At 44.8% G+C, this 17,944-nt stretch overlaps 1 pseudogene across 1 annotated transcript; it reads right to left on the reverse strand.

Moving 5' to 3' along the window:
• Window positions 1–16,016: 16,016 nt before the first annotated feature.
• Window positions 16,017–17,944, reverse strand: LOC308438700 (methionine aminopeptidase 2-like; annotated as a pseudogene). Its single transcript has 2 exons — window positions 17,938–17,944; window positions 16,017–16,909 (listed from the first exon to the last, which is right to left on the reverse strand). The product of its transcript is annotated as a methionine aminopeptidase 2-like (transcript).

The following is a 17,944-nucleotide window of genomic DNA, read 5'->3' on the forward strand; positions in this document are numbered from 1 at the left end:
CTTGGCTAACCATCAGGCGCCCACCATGTTACCTGGCACCCCTTTGGGTACCTGGGACTCCGCAGTGACTGAGACATGCGCAGCTGCTTCAATAGAGGGAGGCTCTGTGAAAATGTGACGCAGGTAAAGGTTCTCAACGCGAAGGAGAAAATCAGCGGCAATTTGCACCACAGGTGTCAGCTGGCAAAGCCTGGAGACCTTCAACTTATTAGGAACGCGGAGGAAGGACGATCCAGGTTTCGGGCAGATACAGCCAGGGACGCTGCTAAACATCTAACAAAAGGGTGACACACATACACACGCACGCACGCGAGCAAACACACCAAGGAACTATCCGGCTCAAAATACCAACAGTGGCGAAGTTTTCAAGACCTGAGCATGGGGAGGAACGGAAGGATGGCAGGGCGCGGTGCTGCTGAAGTCACGCCCACGCAGCGGCAGCTGCTGCGCAGCGCCTGGTCCGCGGGATGCTCTGGGTCTCAATGAGCCCAAGGCATGCGATCGGAGCCCGCAGCTCCAAAACAAACGGCGGACGCCACCAGTACCTGCACCAGCATCCGCAGCCAGCTGCACCGCAAGAAGCGTTCCGGACCTGGTCCCGCAGCAGCTGCGCGCGCGCAAGACTTCGGGAGCCACTGCGCCTGCGCATAGGCTCTTGAACTACGATTCCCGGGGTCCGCTGGCCTCGATTTCAGAAACTGCTGTGCTTTCCATAGGCTCTCGTCTGGCTTGTTGCGCATGGTCACTGGGAAACGGCTGGGGGGCTCGGCTGCTAAATTATTGCTGCGCCAGAGGCTTAGAGGCCTAGAACCCGCTTAAATTTTTTTTTTGTTTTGTTTTTTTTTAGTTCTCTTGAGTCTTCCTCAGCTTTTCCCATCACCACTATTCACTAGAATTCAAAGTGGAAAAAAAAAAAATCCACTGAGGAAGCATTAGTGATGCTCTTAATGCAAACCGTAAGTAACGCAGAAAATACACGATGCAAATGTCATCCTCTGGCGCACCTGCCACCATGGTCCGAGGCCAAGCACCCTACACAAAGCTTTTGCTTGCACTGCTGCAATGGCTTCTTGGGTTTCCCCTTGTTCATCACGTACACCATGTCTAGGTAGATTACGTCCCTCCCAAGGAAGGACTATTCAAAACTCTAGTATCGCAGTTACTTGTTCTCTTACTGTGATAAAATACCCTGACAAAAGCAACTAAGGAGAAAAGGGGTTTATTTCAGCTCACAGTTCAAGGAATGGTCCTCACGGCCCGGAAGTCAAGGCAGCAGCAGCCGGAAGCAGCTGGTGATGCGGAATCCACGAGCATGAAGCCCTGGGCTGTGCAGGCTGCTGATGTCCAGGCCCCTTTCTCTGTTTATACAATCTGGGATTTCCACACAGGCACGCCCAAAGCCTGGCCTCCCAAGTGGTTTAGAGGTGGATGAACTGATAATGGAAGGTAGATCGGTGTTATGACTGTATCGAGAGACGGTGGTAGTGCTGGGATGTGGAGATGTATGGTAGCCATTGATGGGCAGGAAGAGAACTCAAGCGAGGCAGATCACATTTAGAAAAGATGACCACACCAGCATCTATCTACTCTAGACGTTCCTCCGACAAGTATCCTGTTGAAGGAACTCCCTTGAGAGCAGTTTCTAGGGTTTGTTGTTGTTTTTGAAACTAGGGTGACCTCTCTTAGCTCATAAAGACCAGAAATGGGCGGAGGGTGCAGGTTAAGGGTACTACAGCTGCAAAGGGGTGGGAAGTGTGGTCCTGGGTTTGCTGCAGATGAAGGGGGGGGGGTGTCCATTTGAACGTTCAAAAGCAGGATCCATCCATACAACCCAAGTTTTGTTTTGTTTTGTTTTGCTTGTTTTTAACTTATAACAAAGTAGAATTGTTATTGTCTCCGTGCTCTGGATTTTACATTCTCCTAAGTAGAACAGACAGTATTTACTCTTTATAATGGCTTCTTTCATTCAATGTTATGCTTATGAGATTTGTCAACATTGTTGCTTATGGCTATGAACTAATTGACTTCGTTGCTGCTTGGCGCCCCCCCCCCACCCTTGTTATTTGCCTTAGTTTCCTGTTTACAGGACTCATAACTCAGCATCTGCTCTGCTACATGGATAGGGAAGGAAGTACATATGTGTGCTTATGTGTATCTCTATAAAGAGCTGGCTGGTTTTCTCAAGCCCTTCTAGAACAGTGGTTCTCAGCCTGTGAGTCGAGACCCTCTTGGGGGTTGAACATAGGGGTTGCCTAAAACCATCAGAAAATACAGATATTTATATTACTACTCATAACAGTAACAAAATTACAGTTATAAAGTAGCAGTGAGAATGAATTTATGGTTGTGGGTCACCGCAACATGAGGAACTGTTCTCAAGGGTCGCAGCGTTAGGACAGGTGAGAACCGGGGCTCTAGAATCAACCTGAGAATGAAAAGCCAAGGGCCTGCCTACTCCTCCCACCTATGTTACAGAAATGAAGGTGTACCAGAAATTGTTTGTGAGCCCCAAAAGACCACCAAGGAGCCATCTCTGATATAATAGCATTGGGGTCTCTTTATTACAGGCTTGGGCTCTCCTCCAACCCAACCCTCACACAGAACAGAAAGAGAAGGCAGAACAGCCTCGAACCCTCAGCAGGACAAGTCTTTATAGGAAAATTGGAACAAGTGAGGGAGTGTGTGTGGGGGGGTGTCCAGTCTGGCAAGCATCTAATAGAATGACTATAAGCCACCAGGTGGGTGCTCTGAAGCAAGACCATATACAATCTCAAATGATCTAAAAGTACATCTGAGACAACCAGACTAATCTTTGGTTCACTGTTGCTAGGAAGTAGCTAGGGAGGAGCTCTGGCCAAGGACAAGCTGTGGGATTCTTCCTGGCACGTGGGTGCAGCTTGGGTTCTGTTCTAGGTCAAGTTCTCGGGCCTTTTTTTTCTTTTCTTTAAGATGGAACGCTCTATTTCACCACCCTCATGGGGACTCACCACCCTCATGGGGACTCACCACCCTCATGGGGACTCACCACCCTCATGGGGACTCACCACCCTCATGGGGACTCCCTCCTGACCTCTGCTCATGACTCTGCACCTGGGACCCCTCACTGGGCTTGGAAGCCCCATCTCAATTCTCCTGCCTCACAACCAATCAGAGGTGATGGACAACAATTTTTACATAACGTTGAGAGAGAAGATGCTTCAAAAATGACAATGCCAAGTTTGGACTGCAACCAGACCCCTTAGGTACGAGAATCGGCATCGGAATACACAGTGCACAAAACCATCCCTTAACAGGGTACAATACGATATTTATTTATTTACTTTGAAGTTACCTTTATTTATTTATGTGGGTATGTATGTGTGGGGCATACTATGTCATGGTGTATATTTAGAAGTCAGAGGACAACTTGTGGGAATTGATTCTCTCCTTCCACCATGTAGGTCCCTGAAATTGATCTGGCATGTTTACCGGATGAGCCATCTGCCTGGCCCCAGTGCAATGTTTTGATTGATGTATGTGTATGTTGTGTGATATTCATGTTGTGTGATCTATGTCCTCTCACATATGTCTTGTCTTCATGTGAGACTCTTTCTTCTAGTTTTCCTGAAGTGTGCCATATACTGTCATTACCTCTAGCTCGCCCAGCTCTAGCTCGCCCGGCTGTGCACTAGAACTCCATGGCCTCTTGTAGCCAGACTCTGGCCACTTTGTGGGGTCTTCTTTCTTCCACCCTTCTCCACCCCTCAACTCCACTGGATAGGAGAGAAAAGGGGATAGAAAGGAAAGAGAGCAATGTTATCGTTAGACTCCTTCCTGCTGGTTAGGGGCAGCGGGTTCCCTGGGGCCAGGTTTAATCTTTGCCATGAGCTCTTCTTGTTTCTTCTTTGGCTACTTAACAAATTGTGATGCATCGAACCAACAACCCAGTCCAATTCCCAGGGCCCTAGCATTTATACTCTCTCCGAAAAGTCCCTAGCATCCCAAATGTCACACAGTCACACAGAAACTACCTGCAGCTGGCAAAATCATGTCCCTGCTAGAGCACGAGGCAAATCGTAGTCAGCTGCTGTGGACAGTCGGAAGCAGCCCCACGTCCACATACCTGGGATTAAAGTGAAAACACATTCCCATAACATTTCTGTGTTTTTTCGAAGAAACAAAAATTCTCACTACAGCCTCTCTTTGCAAATTAAGGTTCACTGGGACATAACTGTGTTCCTCTGCTTAGGAATTGTTTGGCTGGGTAGTTGTGAGAGACTGTTAGGTTCAAAGAGCTTAAATTATATATCCAGCCCTTCATAGAAAATGTCTACTATTGCTGACATGTGGCTCAGTGACAGAGTTTATCTAGTATTCAGTAGGCGCTGGCTTTGACTCTGACCAGGAAAAAAAAAGAGTAAGCCAAGATGATACAGAGCAAACTATTTGTGAGGGATGGTAAAAGTCTAATCCACTGAACCTTCTAGGAGTATTCCCCCTGGAAGCAAAAGAAAAAAAAAAAAGGAGGAAGTAAAAACACAAGGGGAAAAAAAGAAAGGAACAACTGTGTCGGTGCTACTGAGGGTGTTTGGGGCTCCGGGGGACTTTAAGAACTGCTAGGTAGAAACTGAAACAGCAAGTTGAAACATTTTGGAAACAGCTATAGGTTGGAGTAACTGCAAGAGCCAAGCGTGGGTGGCAAACCCTGGTGATCACAACACACAGAAGTCTGGGGCAGGAGGCCAGTCTAGGCTAAATAGTGGACCGTCTGGAAGCTCCTACTCAAATAAAGTTGCAAAACCGAATGGTAGCTAGGTAATATAACATTAATATAGCCATTAACATTCCTTATGATTGACAACTTTGGTAAGACTCTGAGAATTATAATGCTATGAAGAGAAAAGGCTGAAGGTGAGCACAGTTCCAGTCAGCTTCAAGCTATGCCCTCCAGAGACTTGGGGTCTTTAAGAGGTTATATTTAGGGGAGAACACTACCTCTGAAAGGGGCATTGGAACCCCAGCCCCTACCTGGTTCCGAGATGCTGTTAGGTGAGTAGCCTCTACCCAGGACACACTTGTACCTGAGACAGGCCTTGAAATGCCATAAAACGTGAGCCACACTAAAGTTTCCCTTCCTACAAGTTGATTATCACAGGCTTTGTTCCATAAATAGAAATTGCCCACACAACCATCTACCAACCCCACTTTTTTTTTTTTTTTTTACGTCCCACTAAAGTTACAGTGAAGGACTGGATAGGCATAGATTCACAAAGATGTGTGACATAAAAAGGAAATAACAGCAGTACAGTTTTGTGAGGAAAGATGGCAGATAGACGGGTGGGTAAGAATTTACCACATTCCCAAAACCTGATTTTTTCTTAAAGGAGCATGGAGTGGGGATGCTAAAGACATTCCTAACGGTGGCACGGCATAGATTCTTAGGGTAGTAAAGTTGGATGAGGGTGGTGGCACAGAAAAGACTTCTGATTGTAATTCTCTTAAAAATAAAACAAACCCAGCCACAGCCAGCTTTGTAGTTCAGTGATAACTCGCTCAGCATTCGCGGGCCCTGGGTTCCCAACTCCGTACAAGGAATAAAGAATAAATGAAAACAGGCAGCTTACAGGAACAAACACGTATATCGCATTCAGAGACTCTTGGAATTCCATAATATAGGCAGGGTTATGGCCATTTCTCCCTCTGTTTCATATGTTCGCGTGTGTGTGCACGTATGTGCATGTGTAAAGGCTTAGACATCTACCTCATGTGTCTTCCCCAGTCATTGTATCTTGTTTTTCAAGGCAGGGTCTCTCACATGTGTATGGCAAACCCCAGAATGCTGCTGTGCCTGTCTCTCTAGTGTCCTTCTAGGTCCTTCCCTTCTGTGGGTGCTGAGGATTGAACTCAGATCCTCACGCTTGCAAGGCGAGCCCTTTACCTACCGATCTTTCCTCCTTAGCCCCGGCTATGTTTTCATTTGCAACAACAAAGCCTCACACACAGAAGGCAAGCGCTGTACCATAGTCCCACCGCGTATGTTTTATAAATGTACCACTTTCCCATGCTTTCCCAGTTCATAAGTTGTCGGGGTGGTTTTGAAACCCAGCATCCAGACTGCTCTTGAAGTCGCCACTCCTGCCTCATAAAATACCATGACAGTAGGGACTCACTCGGGTTCTGTGTCTCACATATTGTCACTGTGATTTCAGAGCACGTCTGCTTCGAATCAGCGACAGACAGTGCTGGCGGCGAGCAGCCCTGGGTGGTTCTAGAGGCTGCTAAGTCAATGGTCAGTATTAACCATCACACATAAAGTTGAACCTACAGGAAATTCACCACATCATTAATAAGCAACAGGACGGCAGACATTTCAAAGGACCTCCTGAAAAGGAAAAGCCTGTGACCAGACTGATTCATTGCTGAACACGACAGACCCGTGAGGACTAACGCTAGGGCTTCTCGATTCATCCTAAAAGAGTAAAGGATTGGCTCTAAACTTATTCTGTGAAGCTAGTACTGGTTCTGATGCTCAAGCCAGATAAGAGCACAACAGCTACAGAGTCATTTTCTTGATGAACAGAGATGCTAAAATCCTTGCAAATCAAGTTCAACGGGTTTCATTCCAGGGATGCAAGGGTAGTTCCACATATGATGACCAACAGGCACACATTTTATATCTTTCAATAATTTGAATAGTCATAAAATGCCTTTGATGAAGTCAGACATCTCCGAGGAATCTAGGAATATAAGGTTCGTATTTCGGTGTAATAAGGTCCATGCGTTCATACAGCGAACCTATAGCTAATATTATACAGAATGAAGAGAAACTGAAAGCTGGCCCTTCAAGATCAGGAACAGCGTGAGGGTGTCTTCTCTCCACATTCTTATCTGTATCATATTTGCATCCCAAGCCAGAGCAATAAAGCAAGAAAAATAAATAAATAAAAAGGATACAATGAAATACAAAAGCAAACAGTGAAAAGTATTGATTTTTGCAGGCAATATGGTCACAGCCATAAAAGACCCTAAAGGCTTCATGGGAAACCTGTTAGGTCTAGTAAATGTTGCAAAGCCACAGAAACGGAATCACTGCACAAAGAGCTGCCCTTCCTCTATTCCAAATTAACCAACACACGGAGAAGGAGGCTGAGGAAACAGTCCACTCACAATAGTCTCGAACACACCGGCAACCTACTAGAAAACATAGCCAGGAAGTGACCGACTTATACAGAGCAACAGAAAGTGAAGACGCCTCCCTTGCTCGAAGACTAAGAAAATGATCCATGTCACCAAAATGGACTTACAGATTCAAATCACCTCTCTTACAAACTCCGATGACATTCTTCACAGAGCATCTATAAATGTGCCTAAAATTCGTATGGACGGCCCTGTGTGGCCAGAGCAAGTGTACACAAAATGGCCGTTGCTCATTTCAGATTCTATCAAAGTCATAGAAGAAAGAAGGCAGGGCAGTGGCACAACATAGAAATGTAGATACTGAAATAGAAGATGGAGCCCAGATAGCAGCCCGAACAGCGGAAGCCATGGGTACCACACAGAGGCACCAAAGACAATTTTTGTGGTGGGGTGGGGAAGATAAGCTCTTTGGTAAATGATGGTAGAGGAGAGACGAGCTAGCCACATGGAAAAGACTGACATCAGATCTTTTCCACTCTGTACCAAATCAGACAAAAAATGGACAGAAGACCTTAATGTGAAACCTGACATTTTGAAGTTTTGCAGGAAAGCATTTCAGGATATGGTCACTGGCTACAACGTTTCAAATAGGTCTCTAAAGGCCTAGAGATCATGGAAAATACAGATTGTATCAAATGAGAGCTTCTTCTCAGCATAAGACACAAATACCAGAGTGACTAGGGTGCCCACACACTGGGAGGGAATTTTCATCAGTTGGCCATCTGACAGAGGTTAGTGCTCAGGACACAGGAAGAACCCCAAAAGAACAAGTGATCCGGTCAGTAAATGGGGTGTGGGGTGGGGGGATAAAGTGAGCGGAGTCTTTCAAAGATGTACCAGTAACAGGTAATAATAAGGAAATTATTCAACGTCTTAAAGCTTCTAGAAAAATGAAAGAAGCAAAAGCCAAGCTAAAACGCTCCGTCTGGCTCTGCCGCGCCTGCCACCACGCCATGGTACAGAAGTTCTCATTACAGAAGTTTCCAGAGCTAAGAAGTGGGCTTCTTAGAAGACAAGCCCTGGAAAGGGTGTGTGGGAAAGGCAACCCTCACATCGTGTTGGTAAGAATGTAAATGAGTGTGGTCACTAAGGAAACCAGTACGGAGAGTCTTCGATGAAATAAAAAAGTACAACCTCTAGGTGGTTCAGGAATGTCATACCCTGGGAGTCATCACATCACAATATAACAGAGTTCACCTGCACATCTGTATTGGGATATTACTCAGAATATACAAGTAAAGGAATGAGCTGAAGTGTCCGTCAGTGTATAAATAAGGAGTAGGTGGTATGCAGCTATACACAGCAGAGTATTATCCTGATAGACAGACAGACGGACCGACAAGTTTGTCATTCCCAGTAAGGTAAGTAATAGAACAGAAACCGTCCAGAACAGGAAGACAAACACTGCTTGTCCTCTGTCACGGGATGCGTCCAGACTCTAAAAAGAAGAGTGTGGACTAGGTCCTGTCTAGGAAGAAGACGGTTCAAGTGAAAGCCCGGAGGAGGACAGGTGAGGTGAGAAATACTGTCAAGATACGGAAGGGGGTGGAAATGTCACAGGGCTGTCAGTTTGCACAGTTAATGTAGGGTAGTGGAGACAGAAAAGTACACAGGAACTGCGCAGAGATCCTAAGCACAGGGGCAGAGGTGGAAGGAAAGGCCACACTGGGATTCGAGATGTGAAAGCCAACAGTGCATTATCTGTTTATCTAACCTAGAACAAGCTTGCAGACATTCTTTATTCGGCTAGTCCAATCTGGTCCCCGGGCCAACTCCATCCTGGAGGAATTGTCTTCTGCCTTTTCTTCTGCCTCTCTCGCTGGTCTGGGTTTCCTTGCTAGTTCATTCTTTCTCTAAACTAAACCATGCTATAGCCACAGTCCACCTTCTCTCTGCTCTTTTTTTTCCCCTACGTTTTCTTCCTCCTCCCCTTTGTCCTCGCTTTCCATTTTCCTTCCTCTTCTTTTTTCTCAGCACTGGGACTTGAACTCAGAATTGTGCGTATGCTACATACATCAGCTCCCTTTTATTACTTACTTTACTTTAAACAAATATTTATTTATTACATGTAAGTACACTGCTGCTGTCTTCAGACACACCAGAAGAGGGCACCAGATTCCATTACAGATGGTCGTAAGTCACCATGTGGTTGCTGGGATTTGAACTCAGGACCTCTGGAAGAGCAGTCAGTGCTCTAACCACTGGGAAATCTCTCCAGCCCATTTATTTTACTTTTAAATTTAATTTTATTACCTTTTCAAAATTAAATTTTATTATTTTACTTAGTCACTTTAATCCCTCTCATTGCCGGTCACCCTCTTCCACAATCCTTTCCCCTTCTCCCTCCCCTTCTCCTCTGAGCGGGTGGGGACCCCCCTGGGTATCCCGCCACTTGGACACTTTAAGTCTCTGTGAGAATAGGTGCTTCCTCTCCTATGTAGCCCAGCTACAAGAACATATCTCACGTACAGGCAACAGCTTTGGGGACATCCCCCTACTCCGTTCCAACTGTTCAGGACCCACATGAAGACAAAGCTGCCCATCTGATACAATGGGCAAAGATCTTTAATGTGTATGAGTAATTTTGCCTGCCTGCAATGCTTGTGGACGCCAGTAGAGGGTGCCAGACGCCCTGGACATGGAGTTACAGGCGGTTGTGAGCCAAAATGCAGGTGTTAAAAATCTAACCCAGGTCATCTGGAAGAAGAGACAGTGCTCTTAACCATTGGGCCATCTCTCCAGCCTATTATATATATTTTTCAGCTTTACAAAAATTCCATGTGACCAGCAACTGCAGGGAACCATATGTTGCCTTGGCCTGTGCCTTTAGAGGCATGTGCTCTTGGGGCATAGTGTACCTTCCAGTTCCTTAGAGACTGGTGCACTCCCTCATGCAGGGAAGCCTTCAGGCTAATTTGTGTTTCTCTGTATGTTCCCTTAGTTGTCAAGGAAGCATTGAAGCCTGACAGGACAGTTGGCCTTAGACATTAATCTTAGGTTCCTTGTATAACTTGTAAACATCATTGTATCCTGGCAACCACAACTGTATCGATGCTGGAAATTTGCCTTTATATTCTCTCTCTGATAAGGGTATAAAAAGTCTGATTGCCCTCAATAGAACTGTCACAGCCTCAGTCTTGCTGTGGTCCCTCCCACCCGAGCCTGGTCTCAGTCCTAGCGAGCCTGTCAGGTGACCTTGGCCTAGTAAGTAAGCATGGTGCTTACAGATATTTTGCCTTAGTATGTGGAAGTGTGTACTGTGTGAGTGTCTGGTGCCTGTAAAGGCCGGAAGTGGCCTCTGAGTCCTCTGTAACTGTTACAGATGGTTGTGAACTACCTTGCAGGTGATGGGAACGGTCCCAAGTCCTCTGTGAGAGCAGCAGGTATTCTTAACCACGCAGCCATCTTCTTATCCCTCTGTGGTAGTTTCTCTGTGAGCCACTGTCCTGTAAGCCAAAAGCCCAGAATCATTCTTACTGTCTTCATCTCCCTTACCTAGTCCAACGCTGGCCTTGACTTTTTCAATCTGTCCTGTGTTTATGTAAGTCCCTGCAACTCTGTTCTTATTCAAGGTCATCTCTCTCTGTCCTTGATCATTAAAACATTCTCAGTAAACCTATTTTCATTCCCTTGCCCCAGCCCTTGAATAATCTATTTTTGAACACTGCAGAAATGTAATATTTTTGGTTATCTCAATATGATGCATTTTGTTTTTTTCCCCCCAACTTCCTGTTTCTGGTGACAAAGGAAAAGGTTAAACAAGGTACAAGGGGGTTGGCAGAGGACAATGCTGACAGAAACGTGTCTTATAAAGATGGGGAAATGAATCAGGAAGAAGGAGGGAAGGGCTGTAAGGAATACACATCTAGTGTCAGTAAAACCCCTGTAGAAACATCACTGAACAAGCAGGGTTAGTGGTGAACTTCAAAAGTGGCAGTGGTGGTCTTCGTTAGGGTTAAAGGTCAGAATCCAGAATGCCAGCAAGGAGACTGCAAGCCTCTTACTACCAAAGATGCTTAAAGGAAGAAGCCTAAAGCCAGATACTGAGGCGTAGTGACAGCTCAGAGCATTTTACACAGAAGTCACTACTTAGATTAGTGAGTTTGAATTGTTTGTCTTAGTCAGATTTTCCATTCTCTTTCCTACTCCCTATGTGAACCAACTCTTTTTTTTTTTTTTTTTTAAAGATTTATTTATTTGACATTGTAGTTGTCTTCAGATACTCCATAAGAGGGCATTGGATCCCATTACAGATGGTTGTGAGCCACCATGTGGTTGCTGGGAATTGAACTCTGGAAGAGCAGTCAGTGCTCTTAACCACTGAGCCATCTCTCCAGGCTATGAGCCAACTCTTCTCTCTGAGGATTTGGATCAATTTTGACGGAACTGACTTTGTTTGGATGTATCCAGTTCCTTTACCACTAAGGGAGGGGAGTCAGCAGAGGGGTCTTTTAAATAAAAACATTAGATGGACATTTGTTGGGGTGATCTTTCTGTGCATGGTGCTAAGATTGTCTTGGTATTACTCAAATGCTGATCCCTGTGCACAGAGGTCTGATTCCAGGCTGGACTTTGGTACTGTCCAGTTAAGGAAGCCATCTCCTGCCTCAGTATTTTGGAAACATTGTTCTCCGCCATCTTCTGATCAGTTAAAGAGCTGAATAGTCAATGACCGAGGCAAGAGAGGAGAGGCAGGACTTCTGGCTGAGACAGGGTCTCTTGGAAGGAACCTCAGGCACCGGGGCTCACCAGTCCAACATGGAGGGACAAGCAGATGCCAGGAAAAGAGACTGAGAGGTAACGAGTCACATGGCAGAACATAGATTAGAATTGTTGAGGGCTGCCCCCTAGCATAGTTGTAGCCACTTTGTTCCATGCCTGCCAGTCACTGACAGAAAAATAACTCGCTGATCATATACTCTGTCATGTTTTGAGGACGAGGAAGAGGACGACGACGGAGAGGCCGATTGGAAACTCTCCAACTGTTGCTTTCATTTAGAGCCAAGCAAGATAGAGGTCTGCTTGAACTATTATGTCTAAACCACTAAAGGGAAGTGGGAGAAGGCCAACCACCCTGCAGTGCACCCCCATATCTGTGTATGAGCTCATTATGTTTTGTTCCCTACTCAAAGGAATGCCCCAAGGTTTGGGGTTGTAGCTTTCATCTCATGAATCTGAGCTGCAGCCTTGATTTCAGTCTTGGGGTGTGCATCGATAAACCAGGCCTGTTTAACTGGAGACCCGTGTCTGAGTGGTTTGTGTGACGATTCCTGAACCCCAACATTTGGTGTAGTGGCTGGAAAAGCCTCCTACCCTTGACCACCCCTCACTTCCTGACAGTGAATACCACCGATCCTGCTGGGCCCTCTGTGAGGAGGTCAGTTTTTCTGTACCCGCACAGTTCTTTTTTTTTTTTTTTTCTTTCTTTTCTTTCTTTCTTTCTTTCTTTCTTTCTTTCTTTCTTTCTTTCTTTCTTTCTTTCCTTCCTTCCTTCCTTCCTTCCTTCCTTCCTTTTTTTTTGATTTGGTCTTGTTCCTAGTATGAAGTGGAAACTTAAGGGCTCTTTGGAAAGTCAGTTGGATGGTGTTTTGCTGGGGCAAATTCACGAAGGAACGTTTCATTAAAGTGGACACGGGTGTGAAAGGCTTAAAGGCCGACTCAGGAAGGAACGTTTAGCTGAAGCAGACACAGGAGAGAGGACGTGAAAGAACACGCCATGAAGGATTCTTTGCTAATGGCATGCGCGTATAGATCCGCATTACCTTGGTTAGGTGAGCTGCATTTGGCAGGACGCCACAGAGAGACATGCACAGAAAACATTTCCGGTGGTTTGTTGCTGCTTCTCAGGCCTCGGGCTGAGGCGAGGCACATGGAGGTCACGTTTGGAGGGTGTAAGTAGGACTCCACGGAGTGACGGAGACAGAGCTTGGCTTGCTGGTACAGCTAGCTGTGCAGTGCTTGTGGGTCTTGAGTCTTTGCTGATCTTCAGTTCCCTAAGAGAGGCACTTCTGGTGTCCCTCCTGCTCACTTGACCTGAGGCCCGGCTGTCTCCTGCAGGAGTCACACCGGTGCTAACCCGACTGGACTGGACTAGACTGCTGGAGTTTCTGCGAAGCATTTGTGAGCGGATCGAGCTGCTGCTGCCTGCTGACCTGTGCGACCCGAGCTGCCATTTCCAGACAACACAGGCGGGAGTTGCTCCGAAGAACCTTTCTAAACAGGTCTACTTTCCCCCTGCTCCTGTATCCTTCCCCACGCACTACCTCTGGTGGGTGGGTTGTTACAAGGAAGGTTAGAGGGTTTAAGAACCATCATTAAAAATAGGGTTGGTACCCTGCTCCCTTTTGGTGACTCAGTTACAGAAGCCCTGCCTCCTGCCTGGGTCAACCAAGCCAGGAACGGTTAGGGGTTTGTTTGATTTGTGCTCACATGGGAATCCCCACGTCCCCTGCAGGTCCCTGCCAACAGTTGGTTTTTTGATGGGTCAATAAAGAGCCAAGAGCCAGCAGTTGGGCAGGGGGACAGAAGTGGGACTTTTAGTGTTCAGGGCAAGAAACACAGAGGGGAGAAGGGGCAGAATCGCCATGATGGGGAAGCAGGGAGATCAGACTTAAGAGCCTACCAACACGTGAGAGTCTTAGAAAGTGGCCCCATGGGCCACTCCCCTGATCGGGTCTGTAGTAGCAGAGATGAAATATATATTTACCAAACGTTAACTCAGGAATCTCGGAGGGGAGTGTGTTAGCCACGTGGAGGTTCAGGACTGGCCCAGTCATATTAAAAATAATGCTGTGTGTGTGTGTGTGTGTGTGCGCGCGCGTGTGTGTATTCATTCGTGAATCCAGAGCTCTTGGTAAGGTGCAGAGCTGCACACACTCACCAGGGGCGCTGAATGGCTTAACAATTCACCACCAGAGGAAGCTGCTTGATCTGTACAAGCTGCTCTTACATGGGCACCAGATTCTTCTTGGCTTCCCTAGTAAGAAAGCTGATGGTAAAACCTGCTCCTAAACCTCTGAGCACGAGAGAATTGGATTCAACAGGTGCTCCTTTCTTGAAATTACAGCTAAAAGAAGTAAGGGAAATTTTGTGTATTTTAAATGTATAAATGTATGTAACCAGTACATCTCTACTTCCGACTGGACTTAAATGTATACATTTCCTATGTTCTACATATCTCGGTTATAGATTATTAAATTGTAAATTATTGAGTATAGTTAAAAATCTGTAACATCTGTAAGAAAAAGTTAGCTTAAAACAAGTAACTCAGAAAAAAAAAAAAAACAAAACAAAACAAAAAAAAAAAAAAACAAGTAACTCAGGGTTGAAGCCATTCTGGGCAAAACAGATGCCCAGGGAAACAGGTCTCTAAAGATACTTTAATTAATTAATTTATTTTTAAAAGATTTATTTATTTTATTTATATAAGTACTCTGTAGCTGTCTTCAGACACACCAGAAGAGGGCATTGGATCCCATTACAGATGGTTGTGAGCCACCATGTGGGTGCTGGGAATTGAACTCAGGACCTCTGGAAGAGCAGTTGGTGCTCTTAACCACTGAGCCATCTAAAAAGCAGACTTAGAAAAGATAGGGTTTTTTACTTATTTATTTAATGTATATGAGTACACTATAGCTGTCATCAGACACATCAGAAGAGGGCATCGGATTCCATTACAGATGGTTGTGAGCCACCACGTGGTTCCTCGGGTTTGAACTCAGGACCTCTGGAAGAGCAGTCGGTGCTCTTAACCACTAAGCCATCTCCCCAGCCCCGAAAAGATACGGTTTTAAACAATCTTTCTTTAATGAGGTATTAAAACTCCACCTCCATGTGTTTTTAATCAATAACTTTTCTTGCCATCAGTCAAACTTTATAACTTTATAACATCCAACTTTAGAACATCAAAATAATGCATTTGGCATTAATTTTAGAGACACTGAATTGTTTAAACTGTTAAAAACTGGCTTTGTGTTCTAAAAATTATAGTTAAGCTCTAAGACTTCACTCTTTAAAAAAAAGTTTATTTTGATATTGCAAAAACAACTTTTAAAAACTATTTAAATACATAAAGCGGTGGGACATTTTAAATCTTACTAATATTTTATTATAATGTCTTTATTAATATGTGGTGGTTAGAATGGAGGACATTTTAATGAAAATAACTATAACGAGGATGGAAACAATGACTTCAAAAATTACAATGAACAACAATCATTTTGGACCCATGATGGGGGACAATTACGACAGAAGCACAGGCAGTCCCCATGGATCTGATGATGAAAATGAAAGACGCAATAACAAAAGAGTTTTATCTTAAAATACGTGGCTATTGATTAACACAACATGGATGTCAATTAGATATACATTCCTGGGGTCATTTTTAAAAATCTGTTGTAGCTTTGTCTGTTTCTTTTCTTTCTGTCAGATCTGAAAATGTCATTATTATTTAGAAAATGGATTGCAGGAAGGTTACAAAGCCACAGCAGAGGGTCTACATGCAGAACTAGGTGTGTGTAGTCATTCAAGGCATCCAGGTTAGAATACGGCAATATAAATATCCAAAAAGCATCTCTGAGGTCTTCAGACAAAATGTGTAAGTAATTCCTAACTAGTGAGCAGTACAGCATTTCCTAGACGGGAGAAACAGTTAACAGTAAAGTCTTGAAAGCCTTTTAATTAATTACATGTAGACAGTTTGCCTTTGATCAAACTCCTTTAACATGGATAACGGTATCGCACAGGTCCACTGTTAGACAGCATGGTGCACATTACTTGTGGTATTACGTGTTTCAATAAAGCTTAGGAAATAAACACGTTGAGTTGGCTTTGGACTAAGTTTAATGGTCATCTCCTCTGCTGACGACTTCTTTACAGGTTGGACGCAACAGTGTGGTGTGCTCAAACTGTGCTGTGTACGATCCTTTAACGTCACACAGTGGTGGACATGGATCTACAACACCCAAGTCACACAGGTTCTTCAGAGCCATTAAGTATTTACTTTCTCCCAAGCGATCCAGCCTCCTTCTGCAGGAGGCAGGGGTGCAGACGTTTTCGTTGATGGCATTTAACAAGCATTTTGTTCTTGGAAGCCTTATTGGCACATGCCCCACATCAAAATTTTTCATGTAGTGTGAACATTCCATGTTGTCATGAACCACGCCCTTCCCGGTGTACCAAAGGTCTCAGTGGTGCACACCTCTCCTTCCTCCATTGCTGTAGCTTCCCCTCCTTTCACAACGGGCACTGTTTTTTCCAGCGTGAATTCTATATGGCCCAACTGAATGTCCATTTAAGTTACCTATGGGTTTCACTTGATATGTCATCCCATCTAGTTCTACTTCATAGGATTCCATAGCTTCTTGAATGGCCTCACCGACGTCACAGAGACCAACGTCAATCCCAGCACACTTTATTCCGGTACTAGTGGCATCTTTTAATAATATGTCACATTTGGGATTAAAAGTAACAGTAAAAGCCCAATCGATTATTCTACCACTTATATGTGTTCCAAAGTCGATCTTACAGAGTCATACTGTATGACTGTCCTGTCACCTGCGTTGGGAGTGTAACGTGCCACACAGTTGTCGAGAGAACACCAGTGGGAAACGCCAGGCCTGCATTTAAGCCATTTTCCTTTATTAGCTTGGGGAAAAGTCTTCCAGCTTCTCACAGATTTCTATCATTGTCATCCCAGGCTTGATGTTTGCAAGGTACAGTTTAGAGCAGGTAACTGAAAACAGACGAAGGCTGCTTAGCTCAGATATACTTAGTAGGAACGAGCTCTCAAACCCGTCAGAGATTTGCTGAATGTGGTACTTATTCGTTTAAATTTACACGAATGATACCCAGATCCTATGAGGGACCCCTCCCCCCAGTGTCACCAAGAAGATATGGACACAATGATGAAGGATGTCACCGTTGGGCATAATGCCTTGCTTGCCGACAGGGCCCTGCATGAACTGTGGACAGAGGACAAATGGAGGATTGATCGCCACGAGTTGCTTAAGAAAAGGTGAGGTCAGTCTCTTCCACGTCTCTCCTCCAAAGAAAAAGCCTCTTCATCTTCTAGGTCTGATGGTGCAAGACTGCCATTGCTGACGAATGTGGCTCTGTGGCCGAGAGATCTATTACAACAATGGGAAGCACAGATTAGCATTCCTCCAACCCCAGGGACAAGCCATAAAATAGATGCTCCTGATAAAAATATTGAAAAGTGTTAAAAAGAACAATCACGGATTGTCCAGTTTGTCAATAAAAAAGACACAGCAGATGCTGATTCTTCACCTTTATATAGGGGAGCTAATTCTGCTCCCAGGTGTGGATTGATAGGCATGTTTAGGGAGAACAACAGCTATGGGAAAGAAAAATTACAGGCACCAGAACAGGTAGTTGAAGAGCAGCTGGAGGCTCAACATATAGCGGAGTCCAGCATATGTCTCTAGTAAAATAAAATAGTTTTTTTTACATATAACATAAAGCACCTTACAGGTATACAACACAATCCTACAGGATGAGCAGTTGAGGAAAGATCTATACTTTAAGAGAGATAATTAACAAACAGAAAGGGGGTTACAAAGACCCCCAGAGATAGATTACATAGTATTTTATTAACTTAAAAAATTTAAATGCTAATGATCAACAAACAACTTATGTCGAGAGACTTGCAAACCATCTGCTGATCCCTCTACATGGGAACAAGTCTGGAAGTGGCTGAGACATGAATGTCTTCAGCAAGGACTTCAGCAAAGCACAACTCACAAATCAT

Source organism: Micromys minutus, assembly GCF_963924665.1.
Source record: "Micromys minutus genome assembly, chromosome: 28".
NCBI classification, from domain to species: domain Eukaryota; kingdom Metazoa; phylum Chordata; class Mammalia; order Rodentia; family Muridae; genus Micromys; species Micromys minutus.